Source organism: Castor canadensis, chromosome 5, assembly GCF_047511655.1.
Source record: "Castor canadensis chromosome 5, mCasCan1.hap1v2, whole genome shotgun sequence".
NCBI lineage: Eukaryota > Metazoa > Chordata > Mammalia > Rodentia > Castoridae > Castor > Castor canadensis.
In genome coordinates this window covers 17,174,817-17,198,162 of record NC_133390.1, presented here as the reverse complement: position 1 = coordinate 17,198,162, position 23,346 = coordinate 17,174,817, and the positions used below count along the sequence as shown (strand labels likewise).

General features: G+C 36.0%; 1 long non-coding RNA gene across 9 annotated transcripts in view; it reads left to right on the top strand.

The window, feature by feature from the left end:
- LOC109701394 (uncharacterized) overlaps positions 1–23,346 on the top strand; it is a 186,970-nt gene that overhangs the window by 13,623 nt on the left and 150,001 nt on the right. For 4 of the 9 annotated variants that reach the window (XR_012447893.1, XR_012447891.1, XR_012447899.1 and 1 more), the window contains exon 3: positions 19,709–19,770. The exons of the other annotated variants lie outside the window; for them this stretch is intronic. This is a non-coding gene — a long non-coding RNA (uncharacterized lncRNA). The remainder of the gene's footprint in view (positions 1–19,708; positions 19,771–23,346) is intronic. 9 annotated transcript variants of the gene reach the window in all.

Here is a 23,346-nt window from a genome sequence, read left to right as displayed (position 1 = left end):
CAGAGGCAAGGAGAGACTCTCCCCTACAGGTTTCAGAGAGAACAGTCTTATCAATACCTTAATATGGGGCATCTTAGAGAACTGAGAGACAATTTCTGTTGTTTTAAGCTGTTTCTTATGGTACTAGGCTGTGGAGAACCCTACTATTTAAGGACAATGACCTAGATAAAATATTCAAAAAGAGAATCTATTCAGAAAAGAGGATCAATGATTAAGCCATGAATGAGGCACCCCAGTTGGGAGATTCTGTGGAGTTGGCTAAGATTCTAACTGGTTTCTGAACCTGTTGGTTCTTAAATGTTTCCTCCTATAGACAAATTATGACATCCTGTCTAGACTCTACAGGCATTTTGGTCAGGGCTTCCTTGATATTGTCCTTGCCTTTTTCAATGACACATACTGAAAGGACAGCAAGCTTGTGAGGTGTTGCTTTTATTACCACCTTGTTAAAGAGTTCACAAACCTTTCAAATCGTTGCTAATGAAGCCAAAATACTAAACATAACCAGAGAACTTCAAAACTCATTCTATTTCTACTGTGATCTATTGTGTCAATTCTGAGATGTGGCAACCTCTACCAATGAATATGACAAACACCATTATATTCTGCTTCGGGGGACAGCTGTCTCATCTTTTATCACCTCTGATAAAACCAGTGTTTCATATCATAGACTTGATCAATCTACCTTCTATATGGGACACTCAAGTTGGTGAGGAGGAGATCTTTCCTTCCATCTATATCCCTGTGCTCCAGAGTTAGCAAATAGTCAAGGCTTCTCTTATATATTTCCTCTTTATTCTGAACAAGATTATTTGTGTATTTTATTGCAATTTCCATCCTCCTTTTTTCTGTGGTCACACATTTTCTATTTCTACATTCTAAAGTGAAGAGTAAACAGGAGTCTGCTAATACTTCCCTTCATGCAGTGAATTCACTTAGGGAAGAAGAGAGGCTTATTTATGAACCACCTAAGTGTTAATTGTGGAACTGAAATCCATCTGATGCTTTATCCTGTCTATTACCCACACCATTTGACAGCTTTCAGTCATAGTTTGGAATCTTTTTTTCAGATTTCTACTACCAAGCCAAGACCAACTTTCCCTCCTATTCAAGGTGAATCCCTCTACCTGTGCTTTGACTTCTGTCTCCTAATTATTATGTTCCTAAGAGCTGTTTTTAATGTTCTGTATGAATCTCTTATCCTGCATTTTGGCATATCTTTCATTCTTCTCTGTCTCTTTTCCTCAGTATGTAAATATGACTGCAGATGTTATAAACTGAGAAGCTATGTAGTCCCTTTGGTAATTTTAACTGTTTTGCATAAGTTTTTGGCAAAGCTATGTTGCTACAGATTTTGTTGGTTCTTTGAGAGATGTGTTTCTGTTTTATGAATACATTTATAATGTAGTCTGCTTGTATACTGTAATTTATTCTTGGAGATTGCATGTATTCTTGCTTGAGCAGCTGTTTTCTGGAATGAAAATCTCAAGTGAAGATAACTTCAAGAAAGAGAAACAGGCACAATTTAAAAATTATTTTGAAAAGAAACCCAAAAAGGAGGACATTTCTTTTTGTGTAATGTAAACATTTTGAAGGACTCTCCATTTAGTCTTATTTACAACCAAGTAACCTAAACAGTGGGAAGTAGCTTCATCCAGAACTCCTGTGTTCAAAGATGATTGTCCTTTTGGGCCAGAGTGAAAGGCCACACGTTATGAGAGTGAGGTTTCTCCTTAAGAAAGCACATATTTACTTGGTTAATCTTCTAGGACAAATGAGGATCCTTTAAACACAGCCAAAGCTCATGGTAGAGTGAAGAACATGCCTTTTCTTTAGTTGGAGTTTTGGGACAGTGAAGCCTACCCTCAGAGGTAAGATGGCAATTGGGACACTTGTAGAGGTATGGATTGGCACCACCATATCCCATATTAAAGGCAGGCTAATCATTAGTTTTATGATATGGAACATGAATAGTACCAAATGCTATGAAAGAGAGGCAAAATGTCATGCATCCTATGGTTGGAAATTATCTATGAACCCTAAATAAAGATGTGACCTTGGAGACTCATACCATTTATAGACAGCAAGGATGGATAATTGTTCTCTGTGCTGTAATTTCACTGAATCTACATTTAAGCATTAAAAGATCCAGTCTGGTCTTGGCCCTGTGGCTTGGGATATAGTCAGGGATACAACCATCCCAACTAGTAGGATGGTTGGGCTTGGCAGAGTGGCAGTTCTATGCCAAAACAGCAGTGGCTAACAGCATAAGGTCACCATGTATATTAGTAATGTATAGCAACAAATCAAAAGTCCAATGCTAGCTAATGGTAATAAAAAAGAATGATTAACTGATTTGTTAATTTTCCTTTTGGGTGTGGATTAATTAAAAATTATTAACATAAAATTACTTCATGCTTCAATTCCACATATGTAATATGTTGATTATGATTGATTCCCTAATATAAAAGCATAATTTGTGGCATTAAAATATAGGAAAGTAAGAAAAAGCATCATTTCATAACACAGTAGGGTGACTATATTCTAGAATAATTTATCATATGTTTAATAAAGAATTAGAACAGAAGAGCTCAAAGGCTTCCAACACAAAGAAATGATAAATTTTTAAGGAGATGGTGATGCTAATTACCTGGATTTGATCATACAATATTATATATGTGCATTGAATTATCATATCCCACTCCATAAATATGTGCAATTATCTATCAGTTTAAAAAGCATTGTTTCAAGGTCCAAGTTTTATATAAGCCCACATAAAGAGGAGACAATTTAGGACTTTTTAAATTGTGATACAAAGTGCAATGAAGACCATTTCTGCTTTAGCAAGTAAAAACAATACTGGCAGGAAAGAGCCACATAAGCTTGGGCAGGTAGCTTTATCTCTTGACCCTCAGTATCCTCAGCGGCAAAATGAAGGAGGTGCACTAGTGGGGACCAAATTTCTTTCTATCTCAAAACTATACATGATTTCTTACTGGATACCAGTCAAGGATGAGAGGGTAAGGAATTCTATGAGGTTGAGGACTATGGGAATTGAATGGAGAGGTAGTGCTCAAAGAATCTCTCCTTCCTCCCTGCCCAAGGAAGATGTGCTATTAATCTGACTGGCAGATTATATGACCTATATTGGGTGCACTTTTGCAAGTGGGCAAGTGACTTCATATTTAGAGGGTACACAAATGGAAGTGATGCTCTCATCTGTCTCTTATCCCTAGAGGAAGAAAAACTGAGCTGAACCAGGTTTATGCATCTAGGAGAATAACCTCACCCTGAGCTAGTATTTTTCTTTTCCCCTTGGGAGATACTGTCTTGAAAAAGTTGGTTGGGGCCTTTCCTACCAAGAGATAGGAATGGCTATCTGCATGGAACTCCTGCATAGAGTTATTTGTTTGTGTCTTTTATTTCTCCCAAGTGGCCAGAGATAAGATTCAAGTGTATAGTTTAATAAGTGTGATATATTTAGGTTATAAGTTATCTTTTCACTGGAGTTTCTGACACAAATTCAGTAATCAAATAAGCACTCTAAAAAAGAAAAAAATTAGATTGAAAATAATAATAAGAAACACAATAAAAATATAACCAGAAATCAAAAATAACTTCTAAATCATTGATAGGTTTAATGTTAAAATGTTAAAATGTATATTAACAATTTTATTTAAAAAATGTCCTAACATTTTTTTCTATACTCTTGCCTTTAATTTGTGTAGCAGGCAAAGAATTGGCTTTAAAAAGATGCTATATGAGAGAGAGAGAGAGAGAGACAGAGAGAGAGAGAGAGGGACAGAGAGAGCACTTTTTTTTTCTCTAGATATAAACTAGTTTGGGATAAAACATTTTGTGGAAGTGTACATTTTAGCAATCTTTGTAAGAATTTGAGACTACAGTTCATAAAAAATTCAGGAGGTGGCAGCCACTTCTGACATTTCACAAGAACCCAGTGAATATTCACATTGGACAAATGATCATTACTGTTAATCCTATAAAACTTTCTGTCCACCTTTAACTGATTTATTTGTTAATAAGGAAGATTTACACAATACCCATGGTGCATTATTAAAGTGTAGGATGAACATGTTTAAGTTGCCAAGTAACAGGATGGCATAAGGCATTTTAAGGCATTGCTGACTACACTTATGATTTCTACCACTATTCTGGAAAACAAAGCTGGTTTAGTTTTTCTGTGACTACTTTGCCATAGCTTCAGGTTATATGACTTTTGTTCAGTAGTTGCACTTAGAATAAATATTTCCTGAATGATCATTTTGGTTTCTAGAATAATTCCTACATTATTGATTCTTAAGATAGATGGGATTTTATTAGCTCACTTTAGAATTTTTGCAGGTATGTGATTAGTAGGTTTACCAGGTATCCATCTTTGTGGCTATTCTATTTTTAAGCACCCACTTGACTTTTAGGTTATATCTCACACTCTCTGGCAGCAAGAAAATGGGAATTAAAATTAACATTAAATTATGCAAAGAAAAACATAATTAAGAAAATGTATAACAATTAAAAAGTTGAAATTTTCATAATGTAGTTCAAGCTAAATAGACAAATGATTGTTTAATTATGTGTTATTTGAGTTACATGCCACACCTTCTCAAGAGACATGACTATTTAAAGCCCAATACAGACCTTGGTACTTCATTATTACACTGTGGGATGGTATAAAAGGAAGTACAATTTTCTTCTTCCTCCTTGCTGCCTCTTTTGTTCTCATTTGAGCTTGGGGATAGAGTGTGGCAAGAATGTGGTCCTTGCTATTCTCAACTCAACATTGCTCCTCTTCTCAAAGATGCCCTCTATGTTGGGGCTTTGGGCTTGGGAAGTATCCATTAAAGAACTGGTTTCATACGAAATCCCCATCATGGCTTCTTCTTTGAGCCCAATCTACCCAGTTCAGTTCCTCAGCCTTCTCATAGTGCTATAGGGCCAGTAGCTTGGCTTTCTGAAGAGGCAGGTAGCTTTCAGCTTTCTTTGGCCTATTCACCTCTTTTCCAACTTTAAAAATTTTGTTTCTCTGTCTGCTCTTATCTCTTCTACTGCTCTCTTTCTTCTTCTGGGATTATGAATTACCTTTATTTAACAAAATTACTGGTATTTTGGATTCCTAAAGGCAGCATGGGAAAATGTATTTGTACATGTGCAATTTGCTTGTTTTTTTGTTTGTTTTGTTTTGTTTTTGGTGGGACTGGAGTTTTAGCTCAGAGCTTTATGCTTGCAAAGCAGGTACTCCACTGCTTTAGCCACCCTTTCAGCCTGTTTTGCTCTGGTTAATTTTTGGAGATGGGGTCTTGTGAACTATTTACCTAAGCTGTCCTTGAACCATGGTCCTCCTGATCTCAGCTAGGATTACAGGCATGAGCCACCAGCACCTAGCTGAATTTGTCACTATTAAACATATGCCGCTGAGACGGTATTTTGAACAAGGGGGAAATAGTCTTTGCAGTCTGGCATGGTGAAGTATGTCTGTAATCTTAGCACTCAGGAGACAGAGGCAGGAAGAATGTGAGTTTCATGCCAGTCTGGAATACATAGCCAGACCCTGTCTGCAGAAACCAAAATTCAAACCAATACCAAAACCAAAACCAAAATAAGTCTTTGCCTTTCTTTCTACAGATTTTCTTCCTTTATTTCCTTCTCACTTATTCCTTGAAAAGACCTATAAGCGTTTCAGTTAGCTGTCAATTCATGTCCATCAAGGCATTAGTTGATAGCAGCATAAAGAATCAGCCTACATAAGGCTACATAAGAATGCTGTATATATTTTTTTCACATTCCAAAAAGCATCATTTCTCTTTGCAGCAAGCAAAATGATGCAGAAACATGTAGAAAAATAGTAGAATTTCTTTTCCTGGGAGCCCAAAAGACCAAAAAGTTTTCAAGACTAGAAAGATAAATAAATCTTGTTGAAATTTCAGGCTGTGCCTGTTGCTTAGAGATGGGAGATCACCTCCATGTGACAGATTAAGGTTCAGGCAAAAGACACTTCCCTTTGAGGCTCAACCAGTTGGGATGATACAAAGCAAAATTCCCCATCATGCATAAATAATTGAGCAAATAAAAAAGAGATCATAAAACGGATCACAATTTTCCTTCCAAAGGCCAAGAGTTTCCCATGAGGATAATTCCTTAAATGATTAACTTAGGTGACATTTCTAAATAGTGTTTATACTCCAAAAGATTAGGAGATAAGAAAAAAAAAACTTTTCAAGATTCCTAAGTAGGAATTTACCTTTAAGAAAACATACATTTTTAAAAGCACTTCATTGAGGACATAAAGACAGGAAGAAAATAACCTGATAGTCAATTATGGGAGATCTCTGAAAACTTACTAAAGTCAGTCTCTTTGGAGTTACTATTTGAGTTAAATGTGCCTTTGTGTTAAACAGTTTTGCTTGCTGAGAAGACCCTGAACCAACATGAGAAATAACTTCTTGAATGTGTTCATAAACCCTTGAAAAATAATTTCTGAGTATATTATTTCTTCATAAAGTAGACAGAAAATGAAACAAATCCCCAAAATCCCAAGGAAAAAATAAGCAGTAATTAAAAATCTATTATTAAACAGTGAGAACAGAAAAATTTATTTTTATGGTTCTATGGCAATAATGGAAGTTTTTTTTTTTTAAAGCTGCATATGTAACAATATTTACTGCTAGCCAGCTTGGTATACAGAACATTCCCAAATGAAAATTTTAGAAATCTCATCCAATATTAAATCTTTAACAAAGAAGCTAACACAGACATGTTCTCAAAACCTCCCTTGGAAAATAACATCATTCAGGCTTTCATCCTGTTTTCCTTTAAAAAAGAAACTTCCTAGGCTAGGTCCTCTTTCTAGGTTTGAGCAAGGGTCAAAGAACAAGTTCACAAAGTGGCCTTGTCCTCCATCTTTGTTCTCTCCTTTTGTTAAATCACCCTCTCTTTTGGACCTCACCCACCATCTCCTTCAGATCAAACACCGTATCTTGAATTAAACTGCAGAGTTCTGATGGAGATGTACTTGAAGTTGATGTAGAAATTGCCAAGCGGTCTGTAACTAACAAGACCATGTTGGGAGATTTAGTATTGCATGATGATGATGATCTGGTTCCTCTACCAAATTTGAATGCAGCAATACAAAAAGGCCATTCCTTGGTTCACCCACCACAAGGATGACCCTCCTGCTCCCGAGAGTGCTGATGATTAAAGAAACATGAACAGACTCTATGCCTGTTTGGGACCAAGAATTCCTGAAACAAAAAACACTTTTGGACTTATTCTTACTGCCATCTACTTGGACATCAAAGATTTGCTTTATGTTATAAGCAATACTGTTGCTGATATGATCAAAAGGAAGACCTCAATATAAAAAAAAAGGCTTTACTAAAGAAAAAGAAGCCCAGGAACACTTGTAAGTGTTCTATAGAGGCAGTGGCATACAGAGAAGTGAAATGCTATTCATACCACTAGCACTGCAAGGATTGCTCCTTACACTGCACTGCCCTGTGTAAATTGTAAATATAGACAAATGCACCAGAAAATCAGTTGTATCAGCTGTATATATTTCTGTGAGTATGTAGTTTGAGTGCTGAGTCCAAATGTATGGCTGAGCTGCTTCTCCTATGGACAAATGTTTCATTTTTTTTTTTAGATTTGAATAAAACTGAACTGTGGGTTCTCTGTAGAAGTAGCGTTTGGTCCTTTCCATTTTTTGCAAAGCCATTCTACCTAGTTTATTGTCTGATTAACTTTGGTAAGGTTTTTAAAAGTTGGAATTATAAATGAAAGAACTCACAAAGCTTTTCTGAAATAGAATTAACAAACTATTGTTATTATTCATCAGTTGCAACTGGAAAAGGTTACTTGAAATAAATGTTCTGAGTGGGATTTTTGTGATGCCTTCCAGCCTCCTAGAGTCAAGCAGGACCATAGGTATTCATCAACCGGTAGGTAGCAGGGCTCTCTCTATTTTTTATTTTTTATTTATTCACATGTGAAACAAAATTAAAATTCTAATTTAGTCACAGTATTTCCAACATTATTTGAGATTTCAATCTTATCAGAAAGTGAAAAATACAAGTAGGCCTGAATGATTTTAGAGAAAACTCTATTAACCTCTTCTCTCAGGAAATATTGAAACATTTTGAGGTTGCTTTGCACTCAGTTTATGCTCCTGCCCTGCAGGCATAGCTATAAACTGAGTCTTTCCAAATTTTCAGTGGAAGGAGGAGGACAGGAGAAGCTTAACATTTCTAACTAAAGGCACAGGAAACTTATCTCATCTGGGTGTATCTGCTATCCTCACAGATGGGATCATGCATAGCTGTTCATCCTTAGCTCCCCTGGGAACTGAGAAAATGTACCTCTGTGTAATCTCTTCATATTAAACAAGTTCCTATACTCCCATGTCTTTTGCTATCACCTTAGTTCTTTTAACCATCTTTGCTGACTTCTTTCTGGTAAGGACATGGCCATTCCATTGTGAAAATAACACACTACTACTGATTTGGGGTATTCTTGGCATTGAAGCATGTCATTAGAAACAGATCTGTTTTCTGGAAGGGTAAAGACTTAGCCTCTGAAATGCAGGAAAAGTTACAAACTTGTACTCATAGGTTAATATGGAAGCCTATTAAGATCCTGCTTTTCTATCCTGCTTTTGGGGTATTTTTTTGGTGACTATAAATGAGTTTGAGCATTAGGAAAATACAGTATCTTCTGGAGCCAATGGTGACTTTCAGCATTGTATCTCTCTGGTCTCTAAGGGACCTTTCTGCTCTGCTACAGTGAAAAGTTAAAGCTGGTTGATGCCAGCCAATGGTGTGCCTTTCTTCCTAGGTGTTTATCCATCAAAGGCCAATTGGTAGCATACATCACCATGTGGGAATGTGTATACTATTGGAATTGACCCTCCCTGCAAGTCAGGAATTTTCTGTCCTCCTTGTCTTAGAAAGGTCATTAATTTTCTACTAGCCTACCACTGTCCCTAACTACCTAATGTTCATATACATTCTCATCTACTTAAATGCTACATTAGAGCACAAAAAGTGTAAAAGAGCAAAATGTCTTTCATAGCATGATTTCTAGACCTGAAAATTATCTTCGTCACATTCTCTTCAATGCTTACCTAGTCCCTCATCCATCACACTGAGATGTTCACAATGTTGAGTCACAGAATCAAGAGTCCGCTCTTGGCTACTTCACTATTTCCCAAAATTCAGCTTCAACTCTTCTTCCTCTAATATACATTCTAAAGGATCCTCCTAGGAAGTTGTTACATCATTTTTTTTACTTCTGAATGGTTTAGAACCATAAGAAATATAAATTACATGGTAAAATATGTGAAATATATAATACAAGACCCAAGAGATGTGGTAGTGACTTCTTGTATTCACATCTAATGTTTAAGAAAATCAATTGAGGTTTTCTGTCTCATTCTGCCTTCCACTTCCACTTCTGTGAAGGTAACATTCTTCATATGATGTTTATCGTTTCTATATACACTTTTTGTTTGTTTGTTTGGTGAGATTAGGGTTTGAACTCAGGGTTTTGAGCTTACAAAGCATGTACTCTACCACTAAACCATGCCTCCAGCCTAGTTTGCTCTGGTTATTTTGGAGAAGGAGTTTTGCAAACTACTTGCCTGGGCTGGCCTCAAACTGTGACCTCCCAAGTAACTAGGATTACAGGCATAAGCCTCCAGCACCTAACCATTTCTATATATTCTTGAATGTTTTCTACATAGGAGTTATTTTTTTCTTATTTCAAATATTTGAATAAATGGTATCATTTTTTTGGTCAGTACTGGAGTTTGAACTCAGGACTTCACTCTTGCTAGGAGCAGACCCTTTAGCACTTTAGCCATAACTACAGCCCTTTTTGTTCTGGTTGTTTTGGAGATAGGGTCTCACTTTTTGCACAGGCTGACTTGGACTGGACTGTGATTCTCCAATTTTAAGCTTTCTTTTTCATTGGAATGACGGGCGTGCCACCATGCCCAGCTATTGGTTGAGATGGGGTCTTGCAAATATTTTGCCTAGGCTGGCAGTGATATCCCTGATCTCAGCCTCCCATGCAGCTAAGATTAAGGCATAAACCACTGGTGCCCAGCAATGGTATCATTTTTAAACTTGCTTTTTTGCCATTATTGTAATTGTGAGAATTATCCAAGTAGGTACAAGTAGCCCATGTTTACATATTTTCATTTCTGTGTGGTATTCTATTTAAGGATCTATCACAATTTATTCATTCTTTTGTTGACATGGAGTTTATGATGTTTTGACTTTTGCTTCTATAAAAATGATACTGAGAATTTTGTTAAAATATATAACTAGAGATGTAATTCCTGGTTAACGTAGAATGCACCTCTACAATAGTCTCAGATATTGCCAAATTGCTCTCTAAAGCGATTGTAACAATTTTCATTTCACATAGTAGAATATAAGAGCTCTGATTGCTCTATTGTCTCGCTAAAATGTAATATAACAAAGGCTAGCCGCTAAAATGAATGTGAGATTGGTGTAGTGGTTTTAAGTAAAAGCATATTATAGCAATGAAACACAGGGAAGGAGGAGAAAACTCAAATGTGCCTCAACAAGAGAATGGATAAACAAAAATTGTAAGCTCATACAGTAGAATACCATTCCACAATAAAATAAGAATGAAGTCCTGATGCATGGGAAATATGAATAAGTTACAAAATGGTGATAGAAATCATCACACTGGTCAGCCCTATTAAGTGTGATGAACTATCTGACAAGGATGTGAAGGAATATTCAGGGTTAACACAAATGATCTGCATAGTTTGAATCTTGGGTGCTGGTTACACAAGTGTTTGCATTTGTCAAAACTCAACAAATTATATATTTTAAGAACTGTACATTTTATGGAGTATAAATTACACATTTGTAGAAAATAGAGAAGAAAGTGAAGTTGGAGGAATCAAAGAAAAATAATTAATTATAAAAATCTATATACTTTTGCACCCCCAATAGCTAGAAAAATTCCTTATGCCACTCCCAGATTGTCTATTTATTATTATTATTTAATATGTTTATCAATACAAAGGGAGCAATTGTGGAGACTTAGGCAGAAAGAATTTGGGGGAGCTGTGGATGAAGAAGGAAGGGAGAATGGTAGCAAATATCATTGCCATGTTGTCTACGATACTGAAGGAGAGTCTCAGGTCTAGAAATGTTAACACATTTTGCTCAGAGTTACAAATATAGACCCTTTTTCCTGCTTTCCAAAAGCAGCAGTACAAATTTAAATTGCCTCCCAGCTTTTCTTGGACATTGTGCTGGTATTTCGCTAAAATGAATTCTCTCTGTGTAGGTAGACCAAGGAGCAGTGTCTCCTGAGATACACTGATATTATGTCCTAAATTATAATTTATTTTTGGTATTCTTAAAGACACGTGGGACAAATTTTAGCTTTTTTAAAAAAAAATAGCCAATATCCAATGGTTAATTTATTTTAAATGAATTATCCTAGAAAAGTGTGGTTTAAAAATAAATAAATAATTGAAAATGATGTGTTTCACACTGGAACTCAAATGTATATGGAATATTAAAGCCTATGGTATCAAAAGCATGTGAAAGCAGCTTTCATTATCTGCTATTGGGGATTCTTGCAATTTGAATGTTTTCATCATTTTGCATTTTGTCTTCAGATTGAGCAAATAGGACATTTAAAGTTGCTTTTTCAATCATGGTTTGTAAATACACTTTGAGGGTTTAGGTAATTGTTATTTCTGAGGAGACAAAGTCAAATTAAAGTTTTTCCATTTCTGTACTTTGTTTTTTTTCACATTTATGTTTAAACTCAAAGAATCATACAAAATGTTAGTTAAGATTTTCTCTGGATCTAGTAAGAATTACCCTGAAAGAAAATTTCAGATTATTTTTTTCCTTCATGTGTCTTTCATTATCTTTAGTTCAACACCATTGTTCTTTATGCTTCCTGCTTTTAACGAGTGGTTCAATATGGGCACAGGATATAAGTAAAGTTTAAAGTAGTCAAAAAAAAAACAACTCATGTCCCTCAAAAGTCCACAGAGTCCAGTCATGTGCTTCTGAGTTATGAGTGCATGAGTGAAGTGTGGGGTCACAGAGAAGCCCCTCTCCACTGCATTGTGCCACATTCCACTGCAAAGAGGAAATGTTTAGATTTTGCTTTGTGAATTGATTCACAATAGAGAAATAGAAGTCACTGTTGTGAACTTTCAAGTGCTTTAACACACTGCTGGTCATTCACAAATCACTGGTGTGAACAGTCAGTCTAGTTCATGCTCTTACTCTTGAGCAAGATAACAAAACCATCTCTGTAAACAACTTGTTTCCACCTCAAATTCCTAATATATATATGACATCACATTGTGCAGAGATCAGACAAGTTAGACATCATCCAAATGAATATATATTTTCTAATTGGCCGGTAGGGATATTAAGACATGAATATAAGTAAATAAGAAAATTCAGGACAAATGCACTTTAAACATTTTCCCAAAAGAATTGAAGACAGGGTCTTAAAGATTGCAGCATTACTCACATTAGCCAAGAGGTGGGAACAATATAAAGGTACACAGACAGATAAATGGATAAGGAAAGTGTAATATTATATACACATCTCATGAAGCATCATTGAACCTTAGAAGAGGTGACAATCTTGTCATACACTACAACATAGATGAACCTTGAGGCCATCATGCTCCAAGAAATAAACCAGTCACAGAGGGTCAAATAGTGTATGGCTCTACTTAACATGAAGTATCTAAAGTAGTTTCATCAAAGCAGAAAGCAGAATGGTGGTTGTCAGGGACTAGGCAGAGGAGGAATAACTTCATTGGGTGTAGAGATTCAATCATGAACAATGAAGAACTTCTAGCTACTAGTGGTATAAAAATGTGCATATTGTTGATAATATTGTAACATACACTTAAGACTTTGTTATTAGTAAGGTAGGTTTCACATTATTTGCTTTTTGCCAAATTAAAAATGCTTAATATATGCAACAAATATGATTTTGTGTTTGGGAGCAGAACAGTCCCTTATTAGTTTTCATGGAGAATTTAGTATATTAAGGAAAGAAGGGGGTTTCTCCAGCTATATTCCCCAGGCAGGATACTCCAAGGCCACCTTCAGTATTCAGGAAGTGGCCATGGATATGCGTGGGTTATGGCCCCCTGGGTGGGATGAACAGTCATGGGAGGAAATAGAAACAGGGAGAGGGAGGAGCTGGGTTCTTTACAGTCAACACCAGACCTCTGGTAGTCGATAGTTGGAGCTGGATGTCCCTTCAGAGTTACCAGAAGATCCTGGAAAGGAGATATGACTCTGAACAAGGAGGGTTTCTAAAAGTAGGGAAGAGACACAGCATTGGAGAAGAGCTCTTTTGTTTGGAAGGAGAATCCATGAGCCAAGTCAGTGGCTACTAGAGGATTTAAAGAAACTGAGACAGGCAAGGCAGGCTATTTTATAGGTTAAAAAGGTTAGAAAGTGAGATGGGAAGAGGGAAGTAGATGAACCAGAAGAGGTGGCAATGTTGCCCTTATAAAAAGAAAAGTCATAAGTTAGAGTCTGGAACTACACCTCTGATTCTGAAAAGAGATTTGATTTTATACTCATGTCCTCATTTAAGATTGTCATATTAGTCTAGAAATGTGATCATCTAGAAATGTCACAAGCATAATTTGTTTTTATTCTTGAAATAAATGTCATTTCATATAAAATCTATTATGGTAGTGAAAATTTCTGTCTTTAAAACTGTGACTGAGCATTTTCCATTGTCACTATAATTATCTATCATCCTTATGTACATTTTACTGTTGTATCACAGGTTCTAAATGAAAAAAATTCTTTACCCTCTAATTTCCTCTTGGAGGTTATAATGACAATTATACATCCTCCTTACTTATACATAATACATGAGTTCTGCAGAAGTAAGTTATTCAAGTATTTCACTTACCTCCTTCATCACCTTTTCAACTGATGTGTAGTGAGGTGAAATTTAATGTACAGATATTTCCTTCCACTTTTATGCCCCAGTTGTAAATCTAGGTTGCATATACACAAAAGGAAATTTAATGGATTTGTGAATTTTTGGAATAAACAGTGTACTCTGGATTGCAGTCTTTTCTCTGCTATTAACTTTGTGTGGGACCTTGGCAAAAGAGTTTTATATCTTTCAGTCTCATTCATTATTTGTAAAGTACAGTTGGGGTTGTATGATTTATAATGACACCTTTCAGGGAATTTGAAACCAGGACAAGACTGCCTAGGAACTGCTATTTCATTGTCTATTGAATGTATCTAAAGTTTTCTTTTACTCACAATTTTCATCTTTAAAACAAACATGAATTTTTCTTTATCCACTATAGCTCAACACACAATAGACTCCTTTACCTGCAAGAGATTTGTTGTACCTATATGCTCTGCAGCTTTGCTACACAGGATCAGAGTTAATCTGCCCTTTCTTGCTTTGTGCCCCGGTTCCTCCTTTGCATAATTACTCTTGTCTATAGGGGCCATTAAAATAAGGGCTACTTGAACAGGAGCACTGTGATACTGTAATAGTCCATCTGATCACCAAGATGGCTACTAAGTGACTACTGAGTGGGTAGTATATGCAGTGTGTGTATGCACCATACAAAGCCAGATTCATGGCCTACGTGAAAAAGGGTGGGTTGACGTGAGTTTCCATCGTACTATTTAGAATGGCAAACAATTAAAATTTCTGAAATTCTCCATTTAATATTTTCAAACCATGGTTGATCACCAGTAACTACAATTGAGGAAAACAAATCCACAGATAAGTTGTGGGAGGGAGGGTGCTAATTTTGCCCTGGTAGTTTTGGTATACAACTAAATTTGAAGCATTATACTTCCTAATAAACTTTATTTATAAAGTTTAATAAACTTTATTGCAGTTCAAAGGTGCAGTAAGATCAATTATGTATGTCTATAAATTCATATGTTGCAGAATTAAATAGTTTGTTTTCCATAATTTGTCAAAAATTTCTAAACAACTTCTATTAACAATTGAGTCAAGACAAATTCAAACTCCCTTTCAGGCCTGTTTCTCTGTTCCTGTCCTGTGTACCAAGTGGAAGAACAGTTTGCATGTTGCCCTGGGAAAAGGGGGAGGGAGCTTGGATCCATGTGTGAATTGTTGTGTGTCCTCAGGAGTTCTATGAGTCTTGTCTAGCTGGCCATAGGCATTGATGACTACTGGGGTGCAGATAGCTGCTCTGGAAGTCATAAACCATGTTGAGGTCTAAGTTTCCTCTCCTGTTTTACTCTGGGGTCTAGTTAACTTTTTCTTTGTGCTCTGTTTTATCGGTGCCAACCTTATTCTGGTCTCTGGACTTCTGGATTCTGTTTCCTCATGATGCATAATTGATGGTATTTAGGCACCAGCAGGACATCTCTTCCATAGCTTCCTAGAGTTGAGGATCCAATGTAGTTTTGATTGCTACCTTTATCTAGGATGTTCTGGGAACCAAATCCAAGTGCTCTGGGGTTCTTCAACTTATCTAGCTGTTTTAAAAATGAGCTTACCCATTACATAATTCTACACATTAATGTCTGATCTTCTATACATTTTTTTCTCTCCCTTTTGTGAACCCCCAGCTCAGACCCAGAAAATCTTCTAAATTTCTATCTGGTAGGAATTACCCTTGCGTCAATTATGACCTCCAACTTTCCCAAGAGGGATTCATCTTCCATTTTCCCTGGAAGCATGCTGGTTATCAATAATAAAGTTACATTGACTAACACTTGAAACATATTATTCCCATTACTAAACTGTGCAAGTTAGTAGCTTCAACAATGAAATACGTATTGCAGAATCCTGCATAAAGAAGTGGGAAAAATGCTTGCCAGGTTCCTTTAAGTCCGATGACAAGGTAGAACACATCAGCGGGTGTTGTTCTGACCCACTTATGGGGTGACCCTGTGAGTTTTCAATGGGGCCCAGAGCATCTTCTTCAGCAGACCCTGCAGGGCAGGCAGCTTTACCACCTGGACCTTTTGAAACAGTAGAATCGATTTGGCTTGAACTTTCTGTAGCTGATTGGATTGTTCTGTGGTTCCTCCAGCAAATACCAGTAGAATTATTGTGAGCCCTCCAGGGTAGCATTTTTCAAACTGTGTGTTGTGACCTATTAGTGAGGTGTGAAATCCATTTAACAGGTCTTGAGCAGCATTTTAAAAATATGAAAGAGACTAGAATAGAAAGAAAAATATCAGCATGCATAGCCTATTGTAAGGGAAACATTTATTAAGATTTTTTTTTTATCTTCTGGGTGTCTTGTACTAGATAACAAGTTGAAACACATTTCTTACGGACTCCTGAAGCTGCATATTTTAAGAATTACTTCTCTAGGATATGTGAACAAAGTTATGCCTCCTTGATCAAGTACCACATTTCCTCTTAAAAAGCAGCTGTTGGCTTGGTACTGGAAACTGGAAGACAGAGATGGGTTCTTGATGAAAACACTAGAAGATCATATTGTCCTTCATAAACTGGGTGTTATCTAATCCACGGACCAATCCAGAGCACATCAATAAATAACAAAGCAAGGTTAATCTGATTCTCAATATATATCTTGCTGCATGGCCTGCCATGTGCCCCACTACCCACAGCTAGAGTCACTGTCACATAGGGAGTTGTATTTCATCTGTTGACTGAGGAAAAATGAAAATGAATAAATTCCAGTTTGTAGAAGTTCCTCCGAAAGTTCTAATGTGGTCTGTATGTAGATGAACAATGTTATTACCCCCACCAGAGGCAATTATGGAGGATGGTGGAGTTTGCCACTGGGCTGTCCATTTTGTCTGAAAGAGTCGATAATCTGAATAAAGATGAACCATCATTTCTTTGGTTTAGCTTGTTGGTCTGGGACTTCAGGATCCAGGACAAAGAGGTTTGGGGAAGAGGTATTTGGTGAGCTTAGAGTATTTATATTTCAAGTGAATGTTACTTCTGAAGAGATGGATTTTAATAATTGGGTAGAAAGGATGGTTTGCTTTGTGGATTCAGTCAGCCTCATTTTCCAACAACCCCAACACTTTCCCCGTGGTAATAAATGAAGTCAATGCAGCATAAATGCCTGGATTTATTAACCTTCTTATGAAAGCTGATCTGACCATTGATGACCCAACTTGCCATCAGTAGACCCAAACATAAGTCTTTGTGGAAGACTCATGTCATTGCTTACTCAGTAGTTAAAATTGAGGCAAGAGAGATATAGGTAAGAATGAAGGTCTGCTCTATGTCCCTGCCTTTGCTCATTGTCACATAAACTGCCTTTGCTCAGCCTCACATAAACCTGAACATTGTAGCAGCCATTTAGCCCCTAGAGAGGAGAAGCAAGAGATTCGTAGGAAAATTAGACACAGAGATATATTCTTCTTAGAGTGCTAAATTTTCTAATCCTGGATTGATGTGATATGGGAATATAAGGCTTTGTTGTTTTAGTCACTTTTTATTGAGTGCATTAGTTTCATGTAACTGCTATAAAACAAATTACCACAGTCTTGATAGCACAAGCAATACATTGTTACTCCTTTATAGTTCTGGAGCTCAGAATTCCAAAATCAGTTTTGCTGTGTTGAAATCAAGGTTATCAGCAGAGTTTTGCCTCCTCCAGATGCTCTAGAGCAGAATCCAATTCTTTGTCTTTTTTAGATTCTAGACCTCTTACATTCCTTAGCTTTTGGTCCCTTCCTTTATCTTTAAAGCCAGAATGTAGCATCTTTTAATCTCTGCTTAACCACATTGCCTTCTGTCTCTGCAGCCACCTCTTCCTCTGCCTCCTTTCATAAGAACACTTGATAATTATAACTTGTGACAACATGGATAATCCATAATAATTATAATTGCTTGTGTCAAAATCCTAAACTGATTAAGTTTAGGATATGATTAATATCCTTAAATGTCAGGACCTGGATATCTTTGAAGCCAGTATTAAACCTACTGTAGTATTAGTTTGGTTTTCATTATTGTGTTGAAATACTTGAAGCTGGGCACTTATTTTTTCCTCACAATTTTGGAGGGAGAAAGTGAAAACAGCATCTCTCTGGCTGTTGCAAGGGGTCCTTTTACTACATCATCTCATGGAAAATGGTACCACAGTGGGGGAGCATGTTTTAGAAAAACAGATCATCTTTCCAAACAGGAAGCCAAAGACATATTCAGAGTCAAGCTCCAACTTTTTACAACTCAGTTTAGAGAGAACTAACTCGGGGTTCCATGTCAACTACCTTACTCCCTTTCAAGGACACATTGACAATGACTTCCCACTAGATTCCAACACTTAAAGGTCCATCACTTCAACACCTCCACAGTGAGAGCCAGACTTCAAACACATGGACACTTGCAGGACAAACCCCCTCTAACTCATGACACTTCCCATATTGGATAGTCCCACTTTCAGGTACAACCTTTATAGCTCATACTCCCTGTAATATGGAGCTGTACAGAGGAGGGTAGTGGTAATTTTCTCAGCTTCAGGTTGATTACTTTGGACTTCTTCAATCATGTAAGGCAATAACTTGTCCTCTCTGACTTATGCTCTCATTCTGAATTTGGATTTTCTATTTCTCACCATGCAACAAATACTTTTTGAAATCTTCATTATTGTACCAGATGCAACATTGGTTTTGATCAAATAAATCATTTTATGGTAAAAAAGGAAGGAAGATGTTCATGAGACTCACTAGTCTTATGTCTTCTGTCAGTTGGAAGCTTGTGCTTTTAGAATTAAAGAAAAGCATTACTGTGGCCTAGTTATAGCCCAGTTGGTAGACTATTTTTGCAGGTCACAGTATGAACCAGAACCTAATGTATAGTGCAGAATCTTCCACAGACAAAGTGTATCAATTTTGAGAGCAGGAGGTAGAAGTGAATGTGGCAGTTCTCATACTTACACATGCATACAAGTGTCATTTCCGTCCCCCAAATCTGAGATACTTTGGATTGGAAATTTTAGGGACTAAGAAATATATGCCTTCATCATGAGACACAATAGTTTTTTCAAATTTAGGCTGGCCATTTAAGGGTTTTCAGCTATTAGAAGAGAGGGAGAGAGACTTGTGATTAATGGATAGTACATACTAGAGGCACAGTTAGAAATTGTGACTGGAACCTGAATTCAAGAGCCCAGTGAAGTGGCATAGTCAATGCAAGTTTGCATCTACATAAGTTAATTATTTACATGTCACTGGTGGGAGTGAGTTGCTTGGTAAACCCCAACTCAGGGCTGTTTGCAATCTGAAAGAACCTTACCATGATTAGACAAAACACTAAGTGCAGATCTTCTGCAGTGAAAACCTAGGGACACTGGAGGAGCCATGGTCACTCAGTATGCTCCAACCTGATGTCTACCCTTATGCATTGATATAAATTTGCCCTTTGAATTTAACAGTCTATGTAATTTTTAAAAATAAAATGTGTCAAAGTTATGGGTTTTGAACATAGCCAATCATCTGCAAGATCACTGGGGTGCTGTGATCATCCAATTATACCTCGATTGATTTAACCACAAAAGTGAATACTGTGCAGTAGGTATATACAAACATACATTGTACTGCAAGTAAAAAATATTGATGGATATTATTATCCTCTTTCACTTTGATAGAGTAAATCACCTCAGAAAACACTACCCCTGCTTTGCTTTATTTTGTTTTTGCTCTCTCTGAAGGCCTGGGAAGGATGCCTGGACTACTGAACACTATTTGCTTCACTGTGCACAATTTTCGTAAGGTATGTTTTTGTGGTTCAGTTTCCATTCAGTATCAGAGTCACTTCGACATAAAAATATTTCACCTAAACTATATTGAGTGGACTTCTGAAAGAACATGTGAAAGTCGTGAAAGTCAGTTCTCCTAAGTATGTCCTTCTGTGGAACCATGTCTTGCTAATGTCACTGAATATAAAGCTTTGAAATGGTGGGTTTAGTTGAGAGGTTCACAGCCTTTAGTGGATCATTAACTGCTTTGGGTGTCCAGGGCTTAGCATGATACATTTACCTTGACAAAATAAAACACAGGTTCACAAAGGAGATCAATAATGTAGAAGTACATGTCAAAATAACAACAATTCAAATTTTGAAATGGTAATACATGTGCTTTCTTAACACACAGAATAATACTCATTAAGAGTGGGCTGAAGTCTGCTGTAACTTCTAATTAGTTGTAAGGATAAATGATACTTTGCAACTGGAACTGGTTTGCTGTGATAGGAAGGCATCTGTAATTTCTTAGTGACACAAAGGAGTACATTGCTTAGACCACAGTACTTTGCTACTAACGTTGGTAGTTTAAAAAAATGCTTATTTTTTTTTGTTGACCTCTAAAACTTATTTAGAGGTTAACAAAAATAAAAAGTTATATTTTTCTCACCCAAGTTTAAAGACCCCTGAGTTTACACACAAATCCTTTGGCTAAAGGAAAATAGATAAATTCAAAGATTCTGGTTGTTATGTGGAGGCAGTTCTTCACAAGAAGATATCCTAATGACATATTTAATGTCACTAATTTGACAGATGCATTCTAACTGTCTTTTTAAAGGTCTGTGTCTATGCTCTTATTTATAGCATTTCATCAAACTGTGTGCATTTCTGGATTCTTTTGATATTTTTCTGTCCCTGAAGTTTACTTTTCAATTATTAGAGCAGAGTTTCCTTTTTTCCTTCCTATTTTCACCATCTGCAGTCTGTCTAAGAAAGATTTTTTTCTTTATTCTTGTACCAGGGAAAAATGGGTGAGATTTGACGCTCAGGCTATACAATTAAACTAAAGAGTTTGGTCCATAATTCATGTGCCCATCAAACACAAACATGAGCTTTTACCAGTGATTATTTTTGCATAATGATATTATTCATTGAATACAACATCACAACATTCATTTATAAAGGTACATTGTATATAAATTTCACTTTTCAGCCATTTTTGGAAGTTTTGAGAATACTTTACAAATTTTGGGGGTTCCACAGTAACTCAAATATATTAAATTTGGTATCAGTCATGCCTTGTGCAAGATCAATTTACTATCTTAGTCCTCTAAAATTAACAATGTGAAAATAAGAGAAAGCACTCAGAAACCTAGAGAGATGTAAATGCAAAAGTTATAGAAGTTCCATAGAAAGATTCTCTGCTGATATGCTGAAGAGAGAAGGAGGTTGTTTAGGAAAAGATTTTTGGCAGATTGTTTAAAAGAAGAGAGGGATGGAAGATTGCAGAGGAAGAACGAAGCTGTATCACAGGATATGGGATACAGAGGGAGACCAAGGTGGTCCTATGAAATGGTGACATTTATGCAGAGGACACACAGGAGGCTGGTATTGATAGTTTTTTAAAACTATTCCAGGAATTGGGGAGAAAGGGATAAAGGAGAATAATGGAGGGGGTGAATTCAAGTACGATATATTTGATACATTGTAAAAACTTTTATAGCTATCACAATGTACCCCCGCCCAGCACAACAATAAAGAAAAAACAGAAAAGGGAAATTAAAAACAGAATTATTAATTTAACAGAATACTCTGTCATTAAATGTATGTATTAAGCTATATAACATTTGATTACTTTTAATTCTTTAATAAAAGTATTGTTATATGTAAATATTCCACATTTAAATGGAGAATAAAATCAAAATTAGATATCAATGTTTGTTTAACATATTTTCATAATTTTTAAAACTGGCTTGTTATTAGGAGCTTCATTTACTCAAATGGCTCTCTATCCATTTAGAATTTTTAGTCATTTGTCAAATTGGTCAAACTGCATTAGAATCGGCTATTTTATGAGCCCCAAATTTTCCATCAAACAAAAGTTCTTTATAAATAAGTAAATTTGGCTCTTCTTAGAAGGTGTATCGTTTGACCTAAAAGTGGTATTCACCTCCAAAAATAATCATGTAATTAATGTACATCTTAGTAAAATGTATTAAAGTTAACTTCTCTAGTTATTGCATAGCTTCACTATAATTGTATTAGTTGCATTACTATCAAACAACAGAAAGAAAAATATATTGAAGAGTTTACGCATATATGAATTTCATACATTCTTCTGTGTTTTTTGTTATTGTTATAGATACAAATTAATTTTAGAACCCTTTTATATAGAATGGATGTGTTATAAAAATTATTTGTTTATTTCATTAGCATCACGCTGATATTCCTGATGCATGGTATAATTGATTTCAAAACAACCTCCGAAATCTCTCACCTAATTATGCACTTAGTCAATGGACCATGAAAACTCCAAAGAGGCTCATTCTAGTTTATTGAGTAAATAGGTATTTATTTATTCATGATGGAATTATGCCAGTCATATGGTTGAAAACTTATTTTAGAATGTTCCCCCCAAAATTAAATACACTTAGATGGTTACAATAAAATGATAATCTTAAAAAATGCAGTTTAAAATTAATGAAATGTTAGTCAGGGTTTGAATACTGAGAGAGAAAATTTAAAAATAATTAAAAATTTTTACTTTTTCTAGGAAAAATCCCTTAAATAACCTAGAAATTAAAAAATTGCAATTGCTCCTTCCATTTCTTTTTCCACTATTATCTTTTATAGAACAAGCATGCATTTTCAAGGTAATAACATCTGGAAGGATAATATAAATATGTTTTTATTAGGAAAAATTATTAAAATTATAATCATTCTCCTTCTAAATTTAATCTTCAAAGAACATGGAAAACCAGAAAGAGACTGCATGCCTCAAGTTGTTGAATCACAGCTGGGCTTCATTTGACCCTTGAAGGGGTTCCTTTGTTAAATTTACACAGTCATGTTTAAATAACTTGCTCCCAAGTTCTCAGAGTGAGGCACACCTAATATGCCTTTAATTTCAGAAGTAGTTTCTCCCAAATTTGTCTTAAATTCTCTAACTCAGCTAGAGCATTACTCCATTTAAATACTGAGCTATCTTTTATGACCATAATGCTCCTTCTAAATGCAATCGAACCTGTGCGAGGGCGGAAGCTAAACAGGATGTGGGGAAAATGAGAATCTGACACTGGGCTTCTCTATTAAAAATAAGATAACATGTAGCATTCCTGTGCCTTGCGAAAGTGATGTTGCTATGGTGACTTCCTTTATGAGTCCCAATGAAATTGATGTTGGCTACATTCGGATTTTAACTCCTGGTAAATTAAGGCTGCTCTGTCTCCAAACCCTTTACTCTGTTGAATATGCATCTCCAGGGCAGCAGAGTAAAACAATCTGTAGGAAGTCGTCTTTTTTCCATAACAAAGTAGAAAACAGGGAAATACTGGCACTTTCAAAGAAAAAGTGCCGTATGACGATTTTCACATCACATAGAGAATATT